Genomic DNA, 6,482 nt, shown 5'->3' with positions numbered 1-6,482 from the left:
ACTATCTTATTACAACCCTAAATGGTTTTTTTTAACAGACATGATTTTCTTCTATAGTGGCACCATTCTAAAACATTGGCCCCCCATCTCACCCTAGCTTGTCGCAGTAGTTTTTGTAAGGAAAGAATGACATTTTAATGAAACTTGGCATTCCCAACATTTATACCAGTATATTTCAGAGCCAAAAATCAATCAAAGTATCTTGTCTCAAGAACAGTTCAAAATAACAATCAAAATATGATCTTTAAACATAAACTAGTAATGCCCAAATAAAATCTCAAAATAAACTGGTAAAGTTGATAAAACATAAAACATAAAAATTCTGAAAGATGAAAAACTCAAAATAAAAAATTGATAAAACATAAACATAAACTGGTAAAGTTGAAAAAATATAAACATCGTTTCATCATTTTAGTGAACTCTAGCCTCTGTCCGGTATATGAGAGAGCTGAGGAATCTCATCAACACTTGTTTTTTGACTGTAGCTTTTCTCATCAGGTTTGGGAGCTGACTAAAGACTGGTTAGGCACTGCCATTTGGCCCAAGAATTTTGTTCAATGGAAGCTGTGGTTAGAAGGGAAGCTCAAAAATTGGCTGCTGCGGTTTATGGCATCTGGTGTAACAGAAATGCATGCTATTTTCCTCTTTGCTCCAGCACTCCTATTTGTTTAGTTAAAATGATAAGTTTGAGTTTGAAAGCTATATTTTTTGGTTGTTTGATTTAACAGTGTTTGGCTAAGAATAGATCAATTGATGAGTTGGTTAGGAATTTATGATTTGGCTTGTATTTTAGTCTCTGTTTTGAGTTTGTTGTAAGTTTGGTGGTGTTTCAAATCTGGCAGTTGTAATTTGTTTCTGTGTTTTTAATATACTCCTTTTTTCGATAAAAAAAAAAAATTGAAAAAACTCAAAAACTCAAAATGCCCATGGGTGGATAAGATAAAAGCAAAGCAAACCTTTCAAGAATTTGATGAGTCATGGAATGGATGCGCTTCAAATACTGCAACAGAACATGTATAGTTATTTTATGCTGACCAAAAGTTTTGAGAACTGAAAGTGGCAGGTTAAGTAATTTTGTACAACCTGTTGGGAGAGAACCAGGAATATTAACTTAGGGTGATACCAAGTTAATTCAAGAATGTAAATGGAGAAAAAGTAGCTCTAAAGAAGATTTTGAGACTCAGGCAAATCTTATTTATATATAGAACTTTACAACTATAGCAATACACAACATAGAAATAGATGGCAGTTGTAACAGTATAACTGAATACAACTGAATCTAACAAAACTAACAAACCAGAAACAGAAAACTAATCATGTAATATTACATTGTCTAACAATATATACATATATTGTTTTCTTATTGGAAAGCTTCCACTTTTCACCCTTGAATTTATAAAATTATGGCCCCAGAAAACCAGTGGTAACGATTATTCAATAAAAACAAACAAGCATAAGTGGATTCATTACAAAAGACTAGTATACAATCTGATCCCAACTTAATCCACAAAACCCATTTAAGTGAAGAAGAATACACCACAAAGATAAAAAGGAGTAGAACTTTAACATATGAATATGATAGAAACAGAGAATCTTCTCTCACACCCGCAAAACAAATCCAAAAGTAATTCGCTGAAGCTCACCATCAAAACCCAGCCAACTGCTAAGTGGACTCCTAAACACAACTATATGATCGGTACCACTCTCATTTCATTTATACCAACAATTAAAATTACTCATTTTTTTGCCCCCAAAAATAAATGTTTATGCTCTCTTGTAAACAAAATGATTGGCTGAACCTCAACTCTTTTTTAACTTTACATTGAGTTTTTCATATTAATTTTTCTATTTCAAGTAAATAGGCATGTTGAATCTAATAAATAAAATTTTCTACATAAGCCTTCCTTAGTACATAAAAAGTTAGTCTAATAAATAATAGCTTGAGCAGATACTACTCAGATATTCTATTCGCTTTTATTTTATCTAATAAAATAAAAGACACAGCTCAATTCTCTAATAAATGAATGGATACAAAGAATATCATTTCTCTTAACAAGTTATAGATTGGTAGACATGGAGAAACAAAAGTACTTACTACTTCTAAATGGAGGGAAGGTTCTTGGTCTTCTCGTAGTAACATGCAAGTCTGTGAATCCTGCTCTCAACCAAAATCAATCGAAACTTGGAATCCTTGTCCTTCCTGTTCCTCTCTAGATGCTTCCTAATAGAGATTGCCTTCTTAATTAGATGGTACAGATCTTCAGGAATTAAAGGGGCAAGACCTAACAAACAAAACCAATTTTATAAAAACAAATAAATCCATTCAACCAAGACATACAGATAAGACATCGCCCAACCAAAGGCTACATGCCCTTATCATTCAATAACTGTATTAAGATACTCAAACAGGAAAAACAACCAGCTCAATTACACTATAATCTCAATTACCCAAAATTAAACAAATGAAAAACCATAAAAATTAATTATTCCCCTCGCTCAATGACCTAAAGTTCTTCCAACAAAACAGAAGATCAGGCTCAACATTGACTGAAAATAAGTTTCTACTCTTGAGCTCATAAAACAAAACACTTAGAATGATTACCATGGGCCTTGAGAACACGCAAGATCTTGCTTCCAGTAACACTCTTAACCTGAGCAATACCGTGAGAGTCATGAAGAATCACACCGATCTGAGTGGAGTAAGACCCTTCTTTGCAAACTTGCAAATGTTCTCCTCAACCTAACACCATCATACTAAAAATAAGCTTGTTAATAGAAATTTTCATATCCCAACCTAGAGGTCACGAGAGATTTAGGGAGATACAATGAGATGAGGGAGAGTAGTGAGGGAAATGTCAAAGATTATATATTTATATATATATCATCAGAAAACATGGCTCGTGAATGAAGTGATTCTCAAGAAAAATATATTCAAAATTTCAAATAAAAAATTATAGAGAAGCATACTTTACATTTATCATATATCTTAAGATTTACTTTGGCTCCGTTTTTTTTTCTTCGTCAAGGCTCGAGTAGGAGGTTGCGTCCGAGAGAGGAGGTGGTGATAAAGGTTGAGTCTTTACCAATTGTTTTCCAGCTATGGTTTGGTAAAATAGAGATGGTTATAGCAGGAAGAGAAAGGAGAGAAGGAAAATATGATGGAAAATGAGACAGAGAAAGAGATGGAAAAGGGGAGTCTACTACACATAATAGGGAAAAGAATATAACACATTTATTTGCCGCTTTTTTTTTCAGTTGCCGCATTTTAATTTAACATTTGTTTACTTTACCTCATTTACTTTATATATACTATAATACTTTTTTAATAGTCTTATAATGATATGTTATTGAAAGGGGGTTTTGTTGTAGTGAACAATGCCCGGATTGAGCTCATTAAACATGGGGGCAGCATACTCTCTTATGGCTCTCTCTCTATCATCAGCCATAGCAATTTTGTTAGTGACATTATTAGCACCCTCAACTCCTTCAACCTCTTCAGCCATATTAAGGCGATTTTGAGCCCGTTGTTCCCTTAGTCTTCTTCTAATTGTTCTTTCAATCTCAGGGTCAATAGGAGCTAGTTCAATGTATTCTTGCTCGTTCATATAGTAAATCACCTGAGAAAACACAAGAACAAGCAAACAAAGTCAGCTTAACAAAAAAAAAAAATTGCATGTAATTGATATTACAAAAATTTCTAATTCCAATCCCCGGAAAACGGCGCCAAAAACTTGTTGTGATAAGTGAAAACCTTGACAGTCTAACCTTTCTTGGCCACTCTCTCTTCTTCTTCTCTTCAAGATCTCTATCTCATGTGTTGAGAACCAGCCCACACTAGTTCTAGGTTGATCAAAGGCTTGGTGAGGAAGACTGTCTTGCTGATCTTGTTCAATCTCTTGATAATACTCTGCCACAAAAACGAATCAAGCGTTAGAGAGATTTAAGGATGGAGTTGTTGCAGTTCCGCTGTGTAATGTAAGTTGTTACTTTACTCTATATTTGTATGAATTTCATAGGAGCATGTTTGTTGTGATAAATTTAATATTTGATTTTAAATACGCAATCAAACAAGTAATATAATGATAAGTAAATCGTCTCCACAGGGATTGCAAATTAGAAAAAATAAGCAAAACAATTACTAAACAATTTTAAGAAATTAAAAATCAAGTGGGTTGTTTATAGGCTAAACAAAATATTAAAAAAAATGGAAATACTGAAATCAAAAACTGAACTGAACAAGAAAATTGAGAAAAATATATGGATTGCAAAATGGACTTGAATTATTGAATTCCCCTATATTATTCATCCTGAACAAATTGCCGACATATTGCTGTAGCAATATTCTACCAAAACTCCTAGGATAACAAAAATTCATCCAAACACTCATAAAACTTTTGCAAATTTTATGACATTAATTCTTCTACCTAATTAAACATATTCCTATGCAAAATCAGATTTAAGAATGCAATTCAAAGTTTAATTCTCAAAAGCTACACAAGGAAAATAACATATCCCTATGTTACTTACTAACATAACCTAACCTAGATTATGACTTGTGTCATCCAAGTTTTTCCTATTACATTTAATCTTTCCAGCATTAAACATAATTAAATAACTTGTCATTGCTGGCCAAACAACAACAAGAAATTAAGATAAGCACACTTGAATGACCAAGGGAGATTTTACTAAAATAAAGTGCAAGAAATTAATAGACTATAACATAGGGTTCATCAACAATTCAAGCCACCTAAAAATTAGTTCATGGCTGAGTTCATAAACATTAATCCACAATCAAAACAGCCCATAATATTCAGATTTAGAATCCAACTCAGAAATTAATAAAATAAAGTTTAGGAAAAAAAGAAAGAACAAATCCAAAATGATGCTTGAGCTTTCTTTGTTTGTCCTCCTTCTTCCTTGTTGATATTCTAAGTTTTTCTCCTTTCTTTTTTTGGTTTTCTTTTCCAAAAATGGCTGCTGCCTCCTCGTTTTGGCTGGAACCCTCTTTTGTGTATATTAGGTTTTCTCCTCCCTCTCCCAAAAACATCAATTCCTTCTTTCTCTTTTTGTCTTTTTCTCCAATAAGTTGACTAATTCTTTTTTCCCTTGCCACCTCGGCCAAAATTTCCAGCTTACTCATTGACTGCCACGTGTTCCAAGTGCCCAAAAGTTGCCTGATCAAAATGCTTCTGTTTTGCTGCAGCAAACCTGATAATTCAGCCATCAACAACAAAATTAAATCAAAATAGTTTCACATGTTAGTTCATCCTTGTGTGAATATTTATCCATGAAACTATTACCTTTAACCCAATAGCTATTAAAAACTAAAAAAAAATAATTAAACTCAATTAAGATAATGAAAACATCAAGGTTAGCTACAAAAGCTAAAAATAAACTAACATCACCCATTATTTTTTCACAATTATAAGTTCAAAAGAACATGAAATAACTCTTTATTCAAGAGTTATCAATGTTCTATGAATTTGCATGTTTGTTTGATAATATTTAAATTGCATGAAAATAAATATAGATCCTGCAATAAGTATTTCCTACAAAAGCTCCGTCTCCATAAAGGAGAAATCCCTTTCTAGGTTCTATGCTCAGCACCGATAGAGCATCTCCTCCAAGGCATTGGTTGAGTTTGCAACCTCCATTATCGCTTTCTCAGCATCCTCCTTAGCATTGGCCTCTACCTCGAACAACTTATTGTTGAGGTTGTTGGTCTCGGCCTGCAACTGATCTCGCCGCTGGCTTACCTCGATAACGTGGTCCCGTACACTTTGCTCGTTCTCTTGGGATGCTGCTAAGGCGGCCTTGAGCTCCTCTCTCTGAGCTCAGAATTGGGCGATGCCACAGATTTAAGCTAAGGCGGACTACAAAAGAAAAATGCAAGACAGGGTTATCTCCTGAAATTAAAAAAAGAAATACAATAGGAGGAAGAAAGATGACTCCCAATCAGGTTCTTTCCCAAAGCAGACTCAAGAACATCCCCAGGAGAACGCTCCTCCATGGCGCTCCTCCATGGCCATCAGGTCCTTAACATTTGCTTGATAGGTGTGACCCACCATATGGTTCTCCATGATGTAGAGGGTTCTTCGAAGCGCTTCTGGGATCCTTGCAACCGAGATGGGTTTGACTGGGATCTGAATAGATGGGGCTTCTCCATGAACAGCTTGGGGATCCAAAGCAGGTTCATTTCGAAGATGAGGACGAGGGACCTCAAGAACGGTAACTGTCATTACAAGGGCTGGTGGTTGTGATTCTTATTGCCGCTTCTGAGGGGAGTTAGCACCTTTATCCCTTAAAGGAGATTTGGTGGGAGATCTGATTTCAGAGGCACTCTTCTTTTGTATTCTTGTCTTCTTGATTACGTGTCCAACTTTTGCCCCATCAGATTTAAAGGTGCTTTTTAGGTCCATATCGTCGCCTAGAAAGGAACGAGCAAAATATTCAGATACATGAAATAATTATTCAGGGTAATG

The 6,482-nt window shown here is 34.5% G+C and overlaps 1 pseudogene; it reads right to left on the bottom strand.

Moving 5' to 3' along the window:
* Nucleotides 1-2,100: 2,100 nt before the first annotated feature.
* On the bottom strand, nt 2,101-6,239 carry LOC133785534 (small ribosomal subunit protein uS15-like; annotated as a pseudogene).
* Nucleotides 6,240-6,482: the final 243 nt, after the last annotated feature.

This window comes from Humulus lupulus, chromosome 6 (assembly GCF_963169125.1).
Source record: "Humulus lupulus chromosome 6, drHumLupu1.1, whole genome shotgun sequence".
NCBI classification, from domain to species: domain Eukaryota; kingdom Viridiplantae; phylum Streptophyta; class Magnoliopsida; order Rosales; family Cannabaceae; genus Humulus; species Humulus lupulus.
Note: the sequence above shows the minus strand (reverse complement) of the source record. Positions and strands in the feature narration are given on the sequence as shown.